At 35.8% G+C, this 23,027-nt stretch overlaps 1 protein-coding gene across 2 annotated transcripts in view; it reads right to left on the bottom strand.

Annotated features, from left to right (window-relative positions):
• Positions 1-20,466, bottom strand: part of InR (Insulin-like receptor) — a 94,044-nt gene extending 73,578 nt beyond the window's left edge. Inside the window, exons 1-3 of one of the 2 annotated variants that reach the window (XM_070112270.1) lie at positions 20,195-20,466; positions 19,589-20,011; positions 18,694-19,069 (exon numbers count right to left, since the gene is read on the bottom strand). The gene's annotated coding sequence lies outside the window, so the exon portion shown is untranslated. The other variant, XM_070112274.1, reaches the window with a different exon arrangement.
• Between the last annotated feature and the right edge of the window lie 2,561 nt (positions 20,467-23,027).

Below are 23,027 nucleotides of genomic sequence, written 5' to 3'. Positions count from 1 at the left end.
ATAAGTCGCCGCCGCTGTACTAGATCTGCTTGTGTAGCTCCAATGATAGACGGCTCTACCCAGTGATTGTCATTCACTCGTTATGACACGAGTTTTCAATGCTAACTTTTAAATTATTTACATTTTCAAAAGGTAATTGAAAATAGAATTTAGCAAAAATTAAAAAAAAAACTGTGCAACCGAAGTTATAATACCCTTCACACAACTTGATTCCAATCGTTAAATTTGTATGGCAGTTATATGATATAGTTATCTGATCTGAACAATTTCTTCGGGGATTACACTGTTGCCTTAAAAAATAACTCATGCCAAATTTCGTGATGATATTACGTCAAATAAGCTATATGCTATAGTGGTCCGATATCGGCCGTTCCAACAAATGAGCAGCTTCTTAGTGAGAAAAGGATAGGTGCAAAATTTCAGATCGATAGCTTAAAAGCTGAGGGACTAGTTTGTATATATACAGACAGACGGACAGACGGGCGGACAGACAGATGGACATGGCTAAATCAACTCAGCTCATCATGCTGATCATTTATGTATTTATTTTATAGGGTCTCCGACGTTTCGCTCTGTGTGTTACAAACTTTCTGGCAAACTTAATATACCCTGTTCAGGGTATAGAATTTAAAATTCCAAACGTCAACAAAGAACGACACATTATTTCGGTTTTACAACAACAAATGAGCAAAGCAAATAGTACGACGTGTGCCAAAACAGTTCTATTATTTGAAAAATGTTTAGCATCACATACAGTTACTTAAGACTTTATCTTGATGTGACTTAGATCTGCAGAACTTTACAAATTCAATTTCTGATTACTATAAAACGCAAGCGAGTAAATTATAGAAAAAAAAAAAATCAGTGTAAAATAAAGATGCTACCGTGCCAAATCGCCAACAAAGCCTCACTCTTTGAGAATGCATTGACATTTCGATGCAGCGATGGTGTATGCCAGCTTATGAAACACACTTTGTCAAAAATGGGTTTTTGAGGCTCTTGGCGCTAAACAAAAGCGACATTAGAAAATTTAATGATTGGAAACCACGCAGCGATAAAACACTTCAAGCTTTCGCTTTTGGCTACGAATGTAGTACAAGCTTTGCGAATTACTTATAATTTGTTCAGTTAATTCTTTGGTTTTCTCAATTGTTGACCTTGCGGTATACACCTATTTTTCGTAAGGTTAATCTTTAACAACTACATACATATTTATCGTATAAATAAACCTACACAGACACACACAAGGGTTGGTGTTATCAATATTTCGCTTTTAAATGCTGCTTGGTCTCTGTAATTATGTATTGGCAGCGACTTATTTTGCCTACTGTGGCGCCAGCAGCTAATTAACAGACGACAAGCATTTACATACGAGTATGTACATAAATACGTTCATAACAGAAATAGACTAAATATGAATGGTTAAATTCTTTTCGTACACTTTTCATTGTTTTTGCTTTATTATTCTTAAAGGTCGTATCCATATACTTATGTATGTGTGTATGGCTAAGTTTATGATCAATTTGATAAATAGCCGTTCGTAGTAAGAGTTAATAATGTGTTAAGGTGTAAATGAGTAAATAAAAATGGGACAACTAGAGTTTTGCACTCTGCGGTAATCAGTCACTGGTATTTATTTATTGGAATTTGACTTCAATCGAGGCATTTTTTTATTTAGCTTTTAAGTTTGTTTGTTATAGCTTATGTGCCAACTTTTTGTGTGGCTACCTCGTAAAAAAAGTAATTTCCAAAGACACTTAATTGCGTATATATGTATGTGTATACTATGAACACTGTTTTTGATAACAAACAAAATGTGTACGCGAAAGCAATTTTATGCATCAGCCTTTGCTACTAACTTGAATTTAACATAAACAATGCAAAATAAAACAGATACTGTTGTGTTCAACAAAAGAATGTTGTTCGACAAAGTCGAGTTTCGCACATAAAAATGCTCAACGAATGCGCAAATCAATGTATAAAGATCGACAATAAATTAAATGTCAAAGCGTATGTAGCAAAAATACAAATGTAACAACAACAAACACCACCATAAATGTATACAAAGCTAATTGGATAATTATGGAATGGAAGCCACATATTTCCACTCAGACGTGTGCAGATGTACACATGTTTATGTGTATAAATATAAATTCAAAAATAGAAACATAGAACTAATAAAAATTAGCGAATGCGTGACACATCGAAAAGAACAAAATTTCTTCTATGTTTTTATGCTTATTATAGAACTTTGAAAGTTGGTTTCAACAGGCTGTGCAACATGTTATGGTTATCTGCGGAAGGATCACATAGAGCTGTAAGGTAATAATTGAGTAGCACATATGGGTAATTTCCTCGGCCACGGCAACTCATCTTCAAAGAGTGAGATTGGGTAGCAAGCGGTCAATATTACTGCCAACAAAAGCAATGCCATGTGAGAAACAGATTTTTGGTTATCACAACAATGAAGCTATGGGTTTTGTGAGTGTTTTGGGAGAGCAGCTCACACTTAATTTAGTATCAAAAATGGTGATGAAAAATAAATAAGGGTAAAGTAGTTTCTATCTTTTAGGAATTGAAGGTAGTAGTTTCGGAATTAGCTGATGTCCATTTAAAATAATAGCTAAGTTTTGCAACATATGTCAAACTATTTTGTAGCATAATTGGAGTAAGCACCAGAAATAATCATATTTGTAGTTTATACTCGTTGATAAGAAAACTTCCTTCTATTAAATTTGGTGTTCACAACCTAAGCATGTTTTTATCGCTGTCAACGTGTTCACATTTCACAGTTGAAATCTATCGCATTACGGTCATATCAATGATAAGTGGGAAAACACGTCAGAGGTTTGGTATGCGCGTGTGTTTGTTAAAAACGATCGTTTCAAAACAAGTCGGTGGCATTTGTGTAGTTCACTTGCCATCCAGTGAGTGACTTTTGTTTATTGCCTATGCACACACGTACCTATATATACATATATATATATATAAAGTTGTACCTGTATTTACACTTGTGTAAAAAATGTATTTGCATGTGTATGAAGTAAATATAATTTAGGGCTTTCACTGTCACGTGCGTTACAATTACAGCCATGGCATTCAATAATATGCCCAATACCTAAATTACACCTGAAAATATTTCATTTAATGGAAATGTGTTATTTTTCTAAATTCCAATGAAATTTCACAGCGACGCTAATACGTTACCTACGAATTGCTACGTTACCCTAATGCTATTGTAATGTGCTTACGATTGAAAAAAAAAACCATTATTTTGCGCCAGCATGAGTTCACCTGCATGTATCTGCAATAATTTGCTGAGAATATATGGACAATTCCTTTGAGAAAGATGACCACTAATTGAGTAGGTTCAATCGGTATCAGTTCAGTGACAAAATCCAAGGTATCGTAACATAACCCAAATATATGAACGAAGTATTCTTACTATACATAATTTCCAGCGGTGGTAAATAAAAGTTAAGGAGCTCGTAGGAAAAACCAATAATAATAACCTTAAAATAGAAGATGTTTTAAAACTGACTATATTGGCGTGTTCTCTGCTGCCCTGCTTGTCTTATTGACACCGAAGTGGTATGAGATCAATACCATAAACACTTGTACATATGTTGCACTCAGCATTCAGTAAATTTGGCGGTTGCTATTGCCAATGTAACTCACCAGCGTGGAGCACGTACACAAGATTACCCAGTAAGAGCACGCAGGCATTGCGTCGTAATTTCAAATATAGATATGTTTGTTCATAGCTTTACAGCCATTTAGGCGCCAATGCAGCCGCCAACAACATCTGATCTCTAGCACTAGACTGCCGTAAATTTATATATTCTATATCCATATAGTTAAAATAATGTATATATTGTTGGAAGAGGCAATGTGGAAAGGCATGACGACATAACTTTTATGACGTTGTGGTTGGTTATGATAATTGCCGCACGTCGAATTTCTTTGTGTGTACAACTATACATGTCCATGTCCACCACTCAAACCAGCAATATAAGCAAGGACAAACCAATTTCTAGCTCCTAGGCGGCTATAGCCGAGGCCTTTTGGTACATATATACATATGTGTGGTGCTACATATATATTAGGTGCTGTTATCTGCGTCATTAGCTTCTTCAGCGGATGATGCTGAACGCACATTATTACCTGTCGTAAATTTTGCGATGACATTGGTGGTGTTAGCATAAAAGATTCCGGAATCACGTCCTACCTCATATCATAACAATAAGAAAACGAACAGTTGTGATTCACCAACTACTTCGAACCAATATTGCACAGATGAAAAACTCCGTGTGCTATACAAAGACAGACCTAAAAAAGCTAACAACTTTTTCTGCAGAAATTATGCTAGAACCGGCCATAGTTAAGGTAAATTAAAAAAGCCAGTTGTGACTTCAATGAATTTTTAAATTAATAAAGCGAATAGTCATATAATGTTCGGATCAAAAGGACCCGTCGCCATTGTCGTAAGGGTAGGAGTGTTTAAAAAAAAAAAACAAAAAAAAAAGTGAACATTTTTCAGAAAAATGTGTATACTGCACTTTTACTTATATAATATTAAGATATATTGGAGAAATCGCGGAACATTAGCCCAGGAAAAGTCTTTGCTATTGTGCAAAATATATTTAAAAAGAGAGATCTTTTGCAGAATTCATACTGTCAGTGGAATATGTTATAGTCATATCATCAACTAGTGACGCAGTTGTTGTAGACTTGCACTAGAACCGCTCTCTATCACTCTTTTGCCTTTCTTAAGTAGTTTGAGTTGTGTTTATCTGTTCAAGATTCGTATTTGTCGTGTTATGTTACACATCGGCTCGCTTGTACTTTGTCCTCCATGAGGCAGTTCCGTGCTCTATTCTCGCTGGAATTTCACGATCCCCTCAACACATTATACCTTGTAAATATGTGACTTCAAATCTATTAGCGCTTGATAGTATTCATATTTATTTTACGGGTCTCGGAGACAAACAGCTTTAAAAAGAATCCCACATTATATTCGTTCATCTCATGCAATTTCTCGGCGTTGCCTTTACTCTAGGCAAGCGTGCTATTCACATTCCCACATTCTGCGCGTATTTGTAGTTCCAGTTTGTGTGGAGTTTACGCACGGCGGTCATTCACATATGCCAACGTACCGTACCCAAGGCATGCGGCGGGGTCCAGCAAGGCACCCCGATGTGTCGCAGCAGCGAAAATAGCACAGCAGTAGCAACAACTATAAGCAGAAATACATTCGAAATTATCCGCATCTACATCATGCATCGGCCAGCATCCGTCACTGCTAACTGGCATCATACTCTGGGAAATTCTATGGACATTTTTGGAATAATGAAATAATGCAACAGTGCCACGAGTATCTTGCATGATTTACATATTGTCCATACGGTCTATAAAAATAGTTGGGGGGAGTGCTGGACGAAGCGCTATGCACTTTATTGTTGTCGTTTGTGTTGTTAATTTCATTTAAGATTGTTGTATTCGTATATACGAAGGCTAATGGAAATATAAGTGAACGTACCGTATGGAAACTAGGTTTACTGCTGCGCACGCATCATATTTCCGAGTGATTACTAAACACGAAGCGGCGAATACTACGGATTGTTTCGCAAATCCTTTATCTGTTGGCCGCCATATGCCGAATGTATTCGGTGTTTGCTGGGTCCAGTTTAAGAAATAGGAATTCGAAATTTTGCCGCTGTTAAAAGCTTTATAAAATATGATTGTATTCTGGATTAAATGAATGAGGACGCAGAGACTGAACTCAGAATATTCCAATTTGGTTTAGAGTGCAAGAAGTCACGCATGAAGTTTTATATTGTCAAAGCTTATGGGTTGTTGTTCCAGCGGCAGAAATCTGCCGAGTTGACAGTACATGGCCGGATAAAAATCTGGGTCCATTCCGGTTACGTAGACCCGACTGTCGTGGGTTTCTCGTAGTTTATTTTTTTTTAGCGGTGCGGTTATCTTGGTATTGAATAATGTAAATAAATACTAACATAATTTGTATAAAACATAGCCCTTTGATAGATTTCACAAGCCTGCAAACCCGTACTACTTGATCAAGTTTCTCTCCGCCCGAGGCACAGAAATCAGTTGCAGTTTCACTACTATACGAGATCTCTGCATACTATACGAGATCTCTTAGTATGTAGCGCTGATCTTTATATCGCGCTGTTTAAATGGATTATTCCAAACCTAAGCTAAGAATAAAAGTGTCGTGGGTTTCAAAGTAAAAACTCAATAATGCGAAAAACGCAAGATAAACAGTTTTGTTCAATCAACTCCGTAGTTGAGACTTTTAGAGTGGGGCAAATTCATAAATCTTCAACAAGCTCCATATTGCTGATTAAGCATTAATGGAATTAGAATACAAAAATTAGCAGAAATTGTCGGTATAGCTCACTAGGCACTCACTGCTCGGCGTTCATGCCGCCTGCGACGCACAAACCATATACATTGACTCTTCTAATGTAGACGCACTACAACGGGGATTTTGGAACACGCGGCTGCGCATGCGCCAGACAGCTTAAGGCTTTTTTGGCTTTGTTAGCCGCAACGTTACGACAACGGTCATATACGTAAAAGCTGTTTATCATCTTTGTGGCTTGTTTACCACACCACTTTTTGGTTGTTATTGTTGTTTATGATGTGGTTGTGAGTTTATTTAAATGTGGTTTAGGGTTATTGTTCGCCTTCACACTCAGACAAAGTTGCTGCCAATAATTATGCTGTTGTATTTGGTCTGTTTGTTGGCGGTTAAACCAAATAGTCGTTATTGTTAATATTGTTTTACTACTTATGTGGTTATTGTTATTATTGTTGTTTCTGTTGTTGATTTTGAAGTTGGTACGGTTTGTTTGTTCGTCTTGTTTGATTACTGTTCCCTCTTTGGGAATATTCTTTACGTTCCCTTTCGCGTGGTAGAATTACTCGTATGCCTAGTCCTATTTATTTTGTTTCGAGTTGCCTCAGGGTTGGTTTAGTTCGTCCATAAAGGAATCTGACGCCACTACTTCATTTTTTCGACTAAGCTTCCACATTATTCACATAGAGCGAAATGTTATATATGTATAACATACCGAAAGACGATCTGATATTAGGTAAATGTTAAGTACAAGGTCCTACGATAGTGCACCAACATGGCGCATTCAACACTAATTGAGTTCTTTTGAACAGCTCTCCTACCGACCTACCTCCATTTTGGAATGATATCATTTTTGTAAAACTAATGGCTCAGCGCAAATATTTCAATTCGTCTATCTGTATTAATGTTAGCTTATAGAAATATTATTAAGATTGGTCGAACTAGACTTTATGGCTACAGCTTTAAACTGTCAAGCAATTCGTTGCCTGTACAGCAAATACTTCCACTTGTCACATCACCCCACGTGTCCGCTTAAAATGTAAGTAAAAAATGCGAAGAATGACGACAATAGAGGAATTGTGAAACATGAAATAATAATCATCAGACTAAACAGGCGCGCATACCTTTGTATGGATGTATATTCTAGTGCAACAGCTAATTGAAAAAATCAGACGATGGTTCGATCAAAACCGTCAGCAAGTCAACAAAGGGGGCTTTGGAGGGGCTAAACTAGTATTTCCTTCAGTTGCTTAGTCGGTAAGATTCAGTGATTGTTATGACAACATTGTTGTATTACTTGTTTGGGATCAATGCTGCCGATGCTGCTTCGGTTTGGTAGCAGTGTTAGTGCCTCAGCCGCATTCCAAACCCCAGCAGCAATAGCGACGTCAAAACATTATTTGTGAATTTTTCAGAGCTTCTCAAATACATTGCACACATTCTCGCACACTCTCGCAGGTGAGAGACGACGAGATCTGATTGAGCATGAAGAATTGTGAGTGAAATATGAGAATTTTCAATGATATGTGCTTTACGAGCATGCCTTACACTGTGCTCATTCATAAGCAGCAGCGACAAACTGCGATTGTCGTCGATTATTATTATTTAAATTTCGAGAATATTCTGTGACCACGGAATGGTAGTATGACTGTGGGAAAAGGGCTATGATTAACAATTTGAGTGGATTTTAAAGCTATCCACGCTGTAGATCCTACTCTCATAAATGTTTAAGAACACACAATGTGTGGAGATTATCAATGGAGTAAGGATTTTTATGCGCATTTATTTTTTTCAATTGTATTGCTATTTTGTAGCTTGCTGAGCTTGTTGAGTGCCTTGGCAAATGCTCACGTCATAAAACTAACCTTACGAATCCAAGCTAAATTCACTCACTTTATTATTTTTGTTTGTTTAATTTTTGAATAAACAGAAAAACAAATAAATATGTTAATACAATAGTTTCCAGTTTCGTTGGGATGACATTTTTACTGTTACAAACAAACGAGGCATAAGGTTGCAGTCAGTTACAAAATTAAGAATAAGACTTCGCTCTGTTTAGTGGTGCACAACTGAAAACAAAGAGAATTAGCGTTCGGATGTGAAATGTGTACAAAATTCGTGTGCTATTTTTAGACTGCCCATTCCTGGAACTCTATCCGGTTAGCCAACTCTTATGCTTGCATATACATTCATACATATGTCCGATTGTGTACATTTATTGCGTGCTCGTAAATTCACTAAAAGCCATCCCCTTATTCTTTAAGTAAGCAATATGAAAACTGCGGCAACCAAAGCAAATACCTAGCTGCTTATGTAAATCTTCATTAGTTGAATTGGTTACATTTATAGGTATTCTGCTGATCTGCGCCTCGACAAACATGCAAAATTATGTAAGAGTATATAGCCAAGAGAGTGAGTGAGCTAGCTAGAGAAGCCGAGGCAAATAATAATTGCAGCCAATGCTTTTATAGCTGCGGTTGAGTTGTCTTATGGCTTTTGCCGGTCATAACTTACACTCGTTTGTATGTCTGCAAGAAAATACTTGCGGGACCGACGTGCAGCTCTTTTGAGGACTTTGTTGTGTCCACGATCGTGTAAAGCCGCTTGCATGCGATTTCTTTCCACTGAGTAAGCACTTAAAAGGTGCTATGCATTAGGCGCCGAAGTGAAAGGGTGGAGATAAAGATAATGTTGCAGGCAGTTGCCACCAAATCAAAATTATTTTCAGCCCCAAAAACGTGCAAAATATGGCAAGTAGAAATTGTGGTGAATGGAGAGCAGGTAGTGGAGCAAAAATGAATTTGTGGCTGCGGTGAAAAGAGCGGACGGGGGAAAGACAGGTTCGTTTGTGACGATGAATACAATAAATTGCGAGCGCATGACATTGTGGCATTTAAAATAGTAAAAATTTACAGCAACATATGAATTTGCCGACATTTAGCGCTGTGTTAAACCTCTTTTGTGAAGTTAGGCTATCCAATTCCGAAAGAATACGAAGTAAGATTGCGAATATCATAAGTAGCAACAATAAATCTAGACGGTATAGGAGAAATGAAGAAGTTGCGTAAATAATTACATATTAATGCCAATTTGGGCCTTCGTTATAACATCAGGAAACTCTCACTAGCCTCGCGGATTTTTAACATACATACATACTTGTATACTTCTTATTCATGAATCTGAATAACATTAAAATTTGAATATTCTTTTTTTGGAAATCGTGCTGGTTGTAGAACGTTCGAACCAACCACATTCTGAGGCGGATAGATCGGCTATTAAATAGTCTGCTCGCCACTGTCGGAGAGAGTTAAGCTCTTAAAAAGTACTGCGTCTAGCAATGTTAGCCGCTTTATGCGCTGCCCTTACGAATTTCGTCGTTTAAGTTTATGTAAGTTTGATTGCCAATTACCGCGTGCATTAAAGTAGTCGGGTACGCCTATATACGAAGGCACCGCAGTTTCGCATAATAAGAGACACACATTCGTACCACTTGCTTCACACTTTTACGCCTAGCGAATGTGGAGAGAGAACGACATATGCACTAAACGTGTTTTTAAAATTTTATATAATAAACATATGGACCCCTTAAACTTGCTGCAATATAAAAGTGATCGGCTGCAGTTAGTGGTTGAGACGACGTCATTGGTGACGACAAGCTCGTTAGTGAGGGCTGGTAGCGCAGATCGGTCTACTGATCCGTCAATAGTTCGACACTCCGACCGTATGACCAACAGCCAATTCCGAATAGCTTGGAATGTGTGGTATGTACTTAATTGCTATAACGGCCCGACCTTCCCATTTCACAAACGAAGTGCCGAGCGATCAGCGGCAACGCCAGACATACCATAACATTGAAAATAGCCAATAAAATATAGAACTGCAACAATTGCGTTTGTTTGCCTGTGAGCACTTAGCTCTATCAAGCCGAGTTCATGGCTACATAAGAAATGCCGTTAGTTCATACAAAAAGCAGTTGTATTACTTGTTTGTGTTCATATTACTTACATTACGAGTTATAATTTATTAATAAATGTGTATTTTTCTGTTATTTGCTTTCGTTATCCTCTCTGTGAGTGCCTTCGTGATATGCCACTTTATTTGCGGAATACAGTTGCGCCAAACATTTATTATTATCGCCTCTTATACCAGGAAGTTTGACAAACAAATGAGGCAATAAGATGTGTCGCAGCCGGAAAAGTGGGGACAAGATTGTAAGTGTGCTGTAGCCAGATGGCTTGGAATTTTAATGTTTCGCTTATACTCATTATATGGCTGTTTTCCTTATGTAATAATTGTGTTGACTGGCTTACCTGTAAAAGACGCAACTATTTTAAGAATATATACATGTATGTATATTAAATCTATTAAAATAGAACATGTAGATATTTAAAGAAATCTATAGTAATTACGCCAACAAAAAAGTTTGTATTCCCTTTTCACTCCCGTTGGAAAGGACGAGACGTGCAGAAGTGCATAACGTTTAGCGACTACAACAACTACAAGCACGGTGCGCGTTTTTATTGCTGGATTTTATTTCTCCTTTGCGCGTCACACAGTCGTATACAAAAGTACATTTCGTCACAGTTCTATATAAAATGCAAATACATATTGATATCGAATAGTTGTGTATCGTTGCATGTTGCAACACTGAATTCTGTTACAATTACATTTTTAACGGACATCAAATTTCAAGTGTTGTTTGTGAAAAAAAAACATTGAAGTGGAAATAACCTTTGATCATTCGTTTTATTATGGTGAGTTAGAAATTTTTTGATTAATTTCAAGTGCATTATGTGATAGTTACTTTTTTGAAAAATGTTTTCCAAGGTTAATTTTATGTAGTTGTATGTGCAGCACTTCAATCCGAGAGACAATTTCTTCGTGTGTTTTGACGATATTCCATTACTTTCTTTTTTATTGGCGAGGTTTCAATGTGTGCGATATTTATTGCTAATCAGTCATTCATTCAATTAATTAATTTTTCTTTGGAAAAGTAGTGCAGTCACACTGTGTGCACACTAGAGCACACATACATCTATTTCATCATGCCTTACCGTAAATCATTTACAGAGAGAGTACAGAGACAAAGAAATAGAGAAGATATGCAATTGAGTAGAAACCCGAATTGTAATTAATACTACAAATTTAAATTTAATTGATGTTCCTTTGTGAAGTTCGTCAAATGTGCATTGATTAAATACTGCCTAATTTTGATCACTTATATATTGGTTCAATGAACTTGGTTTGTAGGCATTGTTTAGCTAAGCATTTTGCTTCAGAGCCTACAATGTGTGAAATAAATTCCTTGACTAGGTGTTGTCATAAGGATGGATTGCGTCAGAATGTCGAATTTCTTCAGAAGAAGGTGCTGTTCTACGAAAATGCTGATTCCTGTGCCGATAACTTTCTGATTTCACCTGAAGAACAATTGTACAAGATAATTTCTTAGTTGAAAATATTTCGAAATGGAGCATCAGTTCGATTATTCATCAGTATTTCATTCAAACAATTCATCAATATTTTATACTAAGTATGCTATAATAATACTTTCGCAGATGCATACGTGACGACAATTTCAAATTGGCCGATTTGTTTGGATTGTTCATTCAAGGAAGAATTAAGTCAAAACCAAAAACAGAACAAATGATTTTGCATAACAAAAAAGTATAAACTTAATTTTTTTTTAATTTACTTTCTTTAGATTTTGTTCACATTTTGAATGTAAGAATTTTCAATAACATATAAATACTATTTATTAACATTGTTAGTAAATTGTATTTTCTATTGATCGAATTTCGAGCACTGGCAACGCTAGTCTTAATAAAATTCAGAGAGAATCTCTTTTCAATAAAAGGGTAACTTCGTGCCTAAAATGTATAAAATTGAGTGAAAATTTATCCAACCCCCAGATAACTAATATCAGGATTTTCAAACAACCGGTTGAATTGGTGATAGTATGTGAGGTATTTTAGTGAATGCACATATTTTCTTTTTCTGTTAATAATATGTGGTAACGAAAAGGTTAGTCACGTTTTTGTGTGCTCTTCGTTTTTTGACTTTTGAAAGAAATGGATCAAAGAATATGTTTTAAATTTTGCGTTAAAAATGGAACATTCGGTGAGTCCACTTTGTCTCAAAAAAGTGTTTATAAGTGGTACAGGCGCTTTAAAGAAGGGAGGGAAGATGTTGACGACAACGAGCATCCTGAAGTTGTGATCATGTCAACAAGCGAAGAAACTATCGAAATAGTGTAAAAAAAATTCTTGAAAACCGTCGAGTAACTATTAGTGAAGTTGCAGAAGATGTTGGCGTATCAGTCGGCCCATGCCGACATTACATTTTCTCGAATGTTTTGGGCATGAAACGTGTGGCAGCGAAGTTTGCTCCGAAATTGATAACCAATGCCGCATTAGTATCGCTCAGGAGTTGTTGAATGACGACGTATGAAATGTTCCGTTATACCCACATAACACTTTCTTACTTATTGAGAATTCATTAATTAATTTTAACCAACGCCGGCGATATTTTTATAGTTAAGGGAAAACTAAGTTACTAAGCGCCCCGTTTGCTGGATGCGGATGTTGCATGATGGTTTTCATCAAAAGCTATGAGTGAACTTACATTGGCGCTTAAACACTTATGTTGCATAGATAGGCACAGACCCAATCAGAAAATATGACATAACTGTATTTGTTGAATAGCTATGGATTTGAAAAGCTTATTTAATATGCATGTAGATATGTATACAATTTTATGTTTCAATATTAAAATTTTCAAATAAAGTTATATTCGTATATAGCTATCCACTCCAACATAATTACTATTACTTTTTTTCTTTTTGTATTCTCTGGAAAATAAAATATGTTCAATGCTAAAATCTTTTCGAGTTTCTTTGTTCTCACAGGGTGGTATGCTTGTGTGGCGCGATCTGTAACGCAGTTGGGGTGATCGAAATGACTTCACGCGTGTGGTGCTCATTAATAGTTCCGGCACGCATCCGGAACCATTTCAAAATTTCTTTCAAATAATTTTAGTGGCCCCCCCGTAGTGAAAGCGGGCGCGAGTGAATGATGGCCGGGTGCATGGTTTTAGCTAAATATAGCGATGACAACATGCCCGATTCCTATTGCAGCAACAGTTGCTGCTGTCACTTCGGAACATCAATGCATGCAGAGAGTTACTATAGCGGCATAAATACATCTGCTAGTGCACTTTCCCCATTTTTATAGAAGGCATTGTCGCTTAAAAATAAAAAAACAAAATTTCTGTAAGTTTATATAAAGAATTATTTTCACTTTTTAGTTTAAAATGCTTTAAAAGCGTGTTTTTTTTATAGTTTTTTTAAACTATATTTATTATATTAATAATCGGCTGGTTCATGACACAGACAAGCGTAACCAAGTTTAAGTGCAATCCGAAGGAGTTTCTACTTGGTTTTGTAACAGTCGACGAAACATGGATCTACTGCTACCAACGTAGCGTCGAAACAGAGGACTTTACTTCTCTAATCTGTTTCGAAGAACGTGACCTCGTACGGATGGCTGCGGTTTTCTGGGATTCACAAGGTGCGATCTTTACCGACTACCTGGAGGAGCACAAAACAGTCACACCGCTCTACTATACCGCCGATTCTACTGTGATTCGATATTTAGATAAGTCTTATATTGTAAAAGAGGAAAATTGTAATTCATATATACTTGTATATAATATAGTATAATATATAATATTATGTAGGCAACAAGCCTATAAATTATCTATAAATTAATTAAGGCCTATTTAAGGGCAGTAAAACTGGAAGCCAACTAAAATGCAACGACTAGAGTAATAAAAGTGTCAGATGCAAAATGTATGGTACACACGAAGAAAGAATATATACATAACCGCCACAACGCCACGACGAAACTTTGTAAATTACTTGCATGGGGTGTTAGAGAGATCTATAATTCTAATATTACTCAAGTTCTTACTATATCAATCAGCAGTTGAAAGCTACATCTAGTATGTCAATCGTCAAACAACAGCAACTGACGTTAGCCAACAGCTGTTAACTGAAGTGTGAAATGGCATTTTCATACATATGAACCTAGAAATATATAGCGATGTACTGCAACCGATACCCTGCTTATAATACCAGACTATTTGCAATGGAACGAGAATAACCCTATCAATTTTACGTTTGAAGTATTTCATTATTGTAAATTGACATTTAACTAAGATCTGAAGGAATTTTAAGTCTAAGCATATATCTTGTTTGACAAATTTTGCAATCACTTCTTCTCAAAAAATTAGGTTAATATATCTTAAACCGTTTCGGAAGATATGTGCATTAAATCATATAGGGGCGAAGCCACACCCATTTTACATAAATTTTTAATTAAAAATTTACGTTTAATGGCGTTTTGTGGACGTGACAATGATCCGATTCCGCCCATTTGCAATACCAATAATAGAACATGTGTACCAAGTGTATATATTGCTTAAAGATGCAGAATTTATAACCATAAAAGGGTTTGTGAAGGACAAACATGTTTTCCAATAAAATTGCGCAGGTTTCCGGGGAATTACTTTTTATTTCATAAGCATGTCCAGCGAGTAGTGGATGAGAATTAGTTGTGGAGATGATGAAAACAAAACGAACATAAAAACACGCGCTCTTAAAAGCTTTCGGTGACCGGTTTAGGTATCAGTTAGATGATATATGTTTACACAATAATATTTAAGCACATTTGTTACAGCTTTCATAAAGTGATTGGTATTTGTTTGCTTCGCGCTAAGTTCGCAGAGCATTTGTGAAGTGGCTTTTGGGGTCGCCACAATGTCTGTAAGGAATTTTAATGATCACAACACAATTAGTACCGAAAGTAAATTATACACGCGGCTTACTTTAGTGGCTAACAAAACCAGTTAATTTGTACAACGCTAGATTATGGTAGACAGACCAGAGAAAATGCCAAAGGCAATAGGAAAACAAAGCCTTTTTGTGATCATACGTTAACCGCATGTAGTGTAAAAATATTCGATAAGTGGTTGGAAAATTAATAATTGTGCGATCACTAATGAGCCTAGCTGATGGGCATTATTTTCGTTGAATTTTGTTTTTACCTTGCTACTTTAGGTATTGCTTCTACATTGTACTTTGTGATAGGGTACACACTACGTTCCTGGCAGCTTTTTAGCACTCAATAAATTTGTTAAAAATCCAAACGAATAAATTATTTAGAAAATTTGTGCCTGAGGATAGGTGAAGACATTCACAACGTTCTCATTAAAAGGCCCAGTAGGTATACGTGCAGAAAGATCTTTAAAGGCATTTCCTATTTTGATTAAATGTAATTTTGAAATGAAAGTTTCGTGACCTAGTTTGTGAATAAGTCTAACACTAGTCCGATGCCAAGGAACATACATACATATGCAGCAAGTTTCATTGAGATATCTTAGATTTTACTTAAGTAGACAGATGGACAGTCATCTAAAAATCAATTTGTCTCGTCATTATCTTCATTTTTTTTACAACGGTGTTACAAACAACCGTTAGCTAAACAAAAGTATTATACTCTGTGCAATAAATTGCGAGTGTAGAAAAATCGAATCAATCACAAGCGCCAGTTTAATGAAACAGTTCTGGCGCAGCCTGAAATGCAAATAGACATTTTTTAAGCGTGAGATAATATGCCAAACAAGTAAGTAGAAGTTTATACCTTTATTTAGTTTCCAACAACAAGCGAAACCACAGCGACTAAAAGCGACTAAAAACGACCGGTTTGGTTTATTATGCTTCGAAAGCAGGTGTTTGCTCAGAACTCAAGTGTGACTTTAGGTTGTGGAATGTCAAATGCAAAAAGTGGAATGCTACTAGTATTTACAATAGCATATTTCTAAAGCGCTTCGAGGAGCTAGCGATTATGCGCAAAATGTCTTGAAAACAACTAAATTAGTTGAAATGAAAGTTGAAAAGAGGCTGTGTTTAACTTTACTTTAATATTGTATGTTTATTCTATGTTGTTGAAAGTGGAATTTATTAACCAATTAGCTTTTTGGCTTTGTACATCAATCTTAATGAATGTTGGTAACTAAAAGTGTTTGAGGTATTGGTATCTTGACTAAGACATACATATGTATGGACTTGTATAGGGGGTAGACGTCATTCTCGTGAAGTGCATAAGTCCATTGGGGTCCGTTTTAATAAATACAAAATATTGTGAATAAACGTATAGTGATTGTAAGTGCAACCATGTGCATTGTTTCTTGGAAATCAGAAATTGTATAACGTTCCAAGGCGTACATATGTAATTTCGAATATTAATTTGTGCAGCTATTGCGAACCTTATATGATGCACACTGCTCGTGGTTCTGAAGAAGACACCTGCCCGCCTGTTTGTTGTTTTGTTTACGAGTTTCTGAGAAGTGATCGTTTGTTGCAGCAAAGTGCTTGCAATGATCATCAGGTGGCCAATTGCTACAACAACATCATTACGATTTCGTTGATAGCCGCTAAATTATATGCACACGTACTTAACTACAACTTGTTTGCCACTCATTACATACAATCTTCGTATCATATATTTGTATATAAAGTGAATAAGTTATTACTATGCTCTTACCGTATCACATTTAAGAGAGTAACAAATGTGTACTTCGAGGAGTATTAAGGAGCTTTTCGGGGTAAATGCCTAAAAATCAGTCTTAATAAAAAATATAGTTTCGCGGTGCGTACAGCTTAAGCCAGTGCGAAAAGAAAAACACAGTTTAAAGCGGCTTATAAGAAACTTCCCACGAATATAATTTGCGTGTAAAGTTGGAGTTTGAGTAAAAAATATCTAATGAATTCAAAGTAATTTCTAATTTTCAAATGTTTTATATGTGTATATATAATTCTATGCACCACTGGAAATTTTAAATAAGCGAACAGTGATTCCAGAGAAACTGTATTGTAGTGCTTAATTTATTATTGTGTTACTTTTTTCCCACAAGAGAGCTACAATCCTTGCAGTCTCAGTATCAGGTGTTAGAGCATTCAATTTGGGCCAGCATAGATCTTTGACAAGCTTCAGTATTTTTATAACGTTTAACTGAGTCTCACGACATACATATATACAATTTAAAGAGTGATAAAATAGAAGAAATGGAAAAGTAGACAGTCATAAACTAGCAAAGTTAGTAAGCTAGCAGTCAGGCATCGACACACTCAGACAAGTGGAAGAAACAAGCCATGATGTCGAGCGTCTAAATGAAATTTATGCGCTTACTTGAAATCACACTTCATTATTCGCTTTCATGCCGGTTTCGGATCGCAACTATAATTGCGAATCTACCGAATGCATACTTGTTCCCAAACATTCTTAGTTTGTTGTCTTAGTTGTCTGCTTTACTGCAAAATTTATTCTTTACACCTACCACATTCGTTATTTTTAGCGTGCTGCCAATTATTTTTACATTAATATTATACCCCGAACAGAGTATATTAAGTTTGCCACGAAATTTGTAACACCCAGAAGATAACGGCGGAGACCCTATAAAATACCTATATACATAAAGGATCATAAAGGAAAGTCTATATATATATACACTAGTTCATCAGTTTTTAAGCTATCGATCTGAAATTTTGCACCTAACCTTTTCTCACTAAGAAGCTGCTCATTTGTCGGAACAGCCGATATCAGACCACTATAGCATCAATCTGAACAATCGGAATAAAGTACATGTATGGGAAACTATTTTATTTGACGAGGTATCTTTACGAAATTCGGCATGGGTTATTTTCTAAGGCAAAAATGTAATCTGCGTTGTTGTTGATTGTTTAGATCAGATCACTATAGCATATAGCTGCCATACGAATTGAACGATCGGAATCCAGTTCTTGTAAGGCGCCTTTCTATTTGTAAAGGGTATTATAGCTTCGGTGCAACCGAAGTTAACGTTTTTTCTTGTTTTAATTAAATTTTTGCACTGTGCTTCTCAGCAACAACAACGGCCAGACAATTATGAACGCCTCTGATAATATCTGTTTGTTTGAAATAGAGCTTATTTGTAATTTAGCTTAGTTTACAGTTTAGTTTATGTATGTGTGCAAATTAGTTGTCTTCTTCAAATGTAACATTTTTGCTAGAGAGCTAAGTGTTTGATCTTTGCCTAAGATATAACAACTTCTTCAGGTGTTGTTTTTGCTCTGCACTTTTCCTGTTTCCGGAAAGGTATGGTGCCGATGCGAAGTGGCTTTGCTGGAGAAGTTTGTGTTTAGAAAATAATTTTGAATTTACACTAAGAATAATTTTAATAACAAAAAATTATAATCTTCATTCTTGATATACCTTTTTACACAGTACTGTTAGCTCAAGCTGAGGATATGTTGACTCATGTTGTTGTCTTTTAGTTTTGTTGTTGTCGTTGAACATTTTTCTATTAGGAACAATTTGTATATCAATTTTTAACACATTTCGGCGCTATTCGATTTTCTCTTAAAATAATTACTCACAAAACTCTACCAAAACACTGATTTATGTATTTAACGATTTTGACTTAATTTTTTTTAATTTCAAACACTATACAACTTTTATTTTCACTTCTTGAGTATATAATTTCGATACAACGAGCTTCAAATTATAAAATATTTTGATTTTTTTTAACGCAAAAATTGTGTGTACTTTAATACTATTCACAATCGAAGCACTTCATAAGGATAGTGAGCTGAAAAGAAAAAAAATCGAATGTTAAATATTTATCATTATTTACCTAATACTTAAAATACAAATATACATGGGCATGTATGTTAGAATATATAAAATATTTGGTAATCTATGTTACTAAGGAAAAACTAAGTTCTGGTGCAGCCAAACAGCCGAAAGTTATGCTAAGCGTAATATATATACATACGCTTTCTCTAATGAAGTCGTTGTTAATGGATCACTATCCTAAAAATGTATAGCAATTTTAGTAACAATCTCTTAATTAGCGGTAAAAATGTTCAGTGTTGGAACAATACTTATAAACACTTAAAATATTTTGACAAATAAATAAAAAATGCAAATTCAAATGCTAACAAATGATATTTTGTTTGAGTTAAATGAACCAGTGTTACGAGAAGCCAGCGCCCCTACAAAACTATTTGGTATAAAGTGTAGGGTCAGAAATTGGGGTTTTCTCCCATGTGCATAATAAAAATTCAATGTAACTTCAGTAATTTTTTCATTATAGTGCCAACAGTACCTTTTTATTACAAGTATTTCGGTGTTGCAATTTTCATTTCCAAGTGAACACTTTTTATTTCACTGTTACACAGCCCTGATAACATTACATCAAATTGACATACGAACAACAAACGGCCAAAAAACTTTACTTAATTTTCGTATTATTTTCTATTATGCTCGTTTTAAATTTTATTATATACATGTATGTGTAAGCATGCCGGCTTGTATGTGTGCGTTTTTTTATTACTTGTCGCTTTTTCTACGCCGAGTTAAAACTGCATATGCTTTCGTCGTGCTTTGCTTTGTAAATTTTTTAGTATTACTCTTTATTTTATCTCCGAAACATCGTTTCCGTCGTCTTCCCGTTTTTTCTGCCTTCGTGCAGGGTTTTCGATGCTTTATTGTTGTTTGTCACACACGCTTCAATTATGTCGACAGTAAACTGTTGGGAAAAAAAGTAATAAACAAGTGATGTCACAAGTGTCGAAAGAACGAGCCACTATTTAACACAATTTCCTTCATTTTAGGCATTAATAATTTTTTTTTGTGTATTGAAACCACAACTAACTGATCACAAGAAATCAAAAACCATATATGTATATTTAGCACTCTAATTATCACTTACATATATATGTATATATACACTTTTTTTTTTACTTTAATTTTATTTCATGTTTTAATTTTTAACTGTGCGATTTTCCTTGCTTCGAAGAATAGGCTTGACCAGCGAATTTGAGCAGATCAAAATTAAGAGGAGCAAGCCGGAGATGAAATATGTGCGAATAAGTATGTATAGGTATATTCGCACGAATTCAGAGCGCAGGCGCATTCGAGACAACCATAAAATAATTCACTTTGATCAACACATACGCGACGAAAGTGAAGTAACGACTAAATTCATATACTTAAAGCTAAAAACTGCGAGGCCCCCTTCAGTGGCGCTGGCGGTGGCGCTCGCTCGCAATGCTGGCAAATATCTCCGCAATCAGCAAAACAGCAAATTGAGAATTGAAATAAAAAGCGAAAAGCGCCAAACAAATACATACATATGTATATAGGACGGGCAGTATATGTATGTATATGTAGCCACAAGAAGGAACCACCACATCACATTTGAGCGTGTTTTATGCAGATCTCTGTGTACATACGTAAATAACGTATGATCGTGTTGCGCCGATCGAGAGAGATTGCCCGCTCATACCAGGTGCCTACTTATACCAATGTTTCATGTAACTCATAAGAGAAGGCAATTGTACACAGAACTCAAAAGCAGAAATAAAATATCGCACGGCAAAAGCAACATTAATGAGATAGACAAAGCGAGAATAATCATCGCCAACAACAGAGTTGCCAGTTTTGCTATTTTACAGCTTGTTTTGACTTTAAGAAGCTTTAATTTGAAAGCAAGTGGGTTGATTGTGTCTGCGACGATCACCTAGATCGTAAACTATAAAAAAAATTTTTTTTTGGATAATTTCTAGACGTTTACTACAAATTTGATAATGCCTAGCTAAGGTGTAAACGCTAATTACATACTTATACACAGTATTTACATAACTGCATTATTGTAAATACGTATACATATATATTTATGTACATATCCACCTTTTTGCATGAGCGCATCTATGTGACTATTTATATGCACTTGCGCCAAATCAAATCAGTGATACGGAGAAATATGGAAAGCCAGTTGATTGTAAAAGAACACATACATATGTACACGAAACAAAATATATTTATTGTAAATAGTGTACGTAATAAATCCGATTATAACTTAATTTAACTTTAAACCTGATTATTTTAAATGAATAGTCGAAGTCTACATAATGCAAAGCTAATTACGGTTAGGTCCATTCCTGGTGGCTCTTTCTTTACTCGCACACCGCAACGAAAGATATGTATGTGGGAGGGCCGAAGTTACTAGCGAGGAGTAGGTTGTAGTGAGTGATAGAAGATTGGAGAGGGAGTCTTCGGTAAGGAGACCTCCGTCAAAGTTAAGCAACCTCTTTCAGAGAGGTAATCATTTACTTCGACAGCATAGCGGCAATACTAATTTTGAGAGCGCTCCCTGTGCACTCAAAGTTAGTCAAGAAGTGTCTCGTCACACTATCGATAGCATTAACGTACTGCATTGTTAGACCCGTTTGTGTAATTGGCGTAATTGTTAAAAACTGCAAAGCCTGAAAACTAGATATCCGTTGTCCTTTAGCGGTAGATTTATGAATCTGCGTAAGTTCAGCAAGCGTTGGTCAACAACTCGCTCTTGTACGATTGCAAGATCCCTTCTTAGTTTAAAACGCAGGACGCCCACAGAAACACTTGCTCCAAGCAGGGTTTTTCTTGCCGCAATTGTTAGAGTTCTTACTGGACGTTGTCCAATAAGAATACCACTGCACATAATCGCATATAAATTAGGTACATATTATCTAATATCCATTGTCACCGACGCATTATCGCAACATGTAATACAAAAGTAAGAAAAATAATTTTGAAAATTCCATAATAAAAAATAAATAATTTTTAGATTTTGGAGCACACCACTGGTTAAATAAAATAACTCTTCGAAAATGGTTCTATAAGGTATGTGTCTAATGTTTTTCTATCCAATAAGATTGCAGACTGGAATTTCTACTTATAGTTTGGTATCTTTACTAACTAGTTTAAACCTTTACTGTAGAGTTACTTCAAGTTGTAACGGCATTTTGGCGCTGTTGGGGCGTTAGTAACAAGATTGCCTTTGGTGGATTTTTGACGTCAACTTAATGCGGCTGGGCATCATTAGCGCCGCTTAGCGTGCTTGTTGCTGCTTATTTGGCTACTGTCACTGCCAACTGCCAACTACCAATGTTCGACGTTGTCCGTCTGTCCGTTTAATAATAATACAGTTGGCTGTGCTGTTGTTTCTATTACATACATTATATACAAGTATATGTCATATACCTTACATACATATTTACATATGTAAGTATATATCAGTGTATATCAGTGTATATTCCGCAAGAAAGTCGAATTTTTGTGCACCAAGTTCACTAAGCGTTTTACCTATGGTCTCGGTGGTGCCATTTGGCCATCGCGGAGTTAGGCTTTGTGTGTCATAAATTGTGCTCCATTTAATAAAAAGTGGTGATATAGGTGAAATGTAAAAGCTATCTAAAAAAATTCCATGAAAATAAATTGAACAATATTACAAAACGAAACGAAACTGGATTATTACATTGTTGCGCGGGCGTCCCAAATGTTTTAAATTTTCTCAAATGTAACCGCAAAACGCGAACTTCTTGCCTTGAGCAATGTTCATCTCGCCACTATTGTAGGAGTTCTCACTGGACACTGTCAGGCACTTTCTCCTCCACTGTGCGGCTTTTGCAAAGCTGAGACTGACACATCTTGGTAATCATACATTCGGCGGTGGACTTAGCCATATCCGAAACGGATATTAGCCGTCGCAACAAATTTGT

Source organism: Bactrocera oleae, chromosome 2, assembly GCF_042242935.1.
Source record: "Bactrocera oleae isolate idBacOlea1 chromosome 2, idBacOlea1, whole genome shotgun sequence".
Lineage (NCBI taxonomy): Eukaryota > Metazoa > Arthropoda > Insecta > Diptera > Tephritidae > Bactrocera > Bactrocera oleae.
This window is presented reverse-complemented; position numbering and strand designations above follow the sequence as displayed.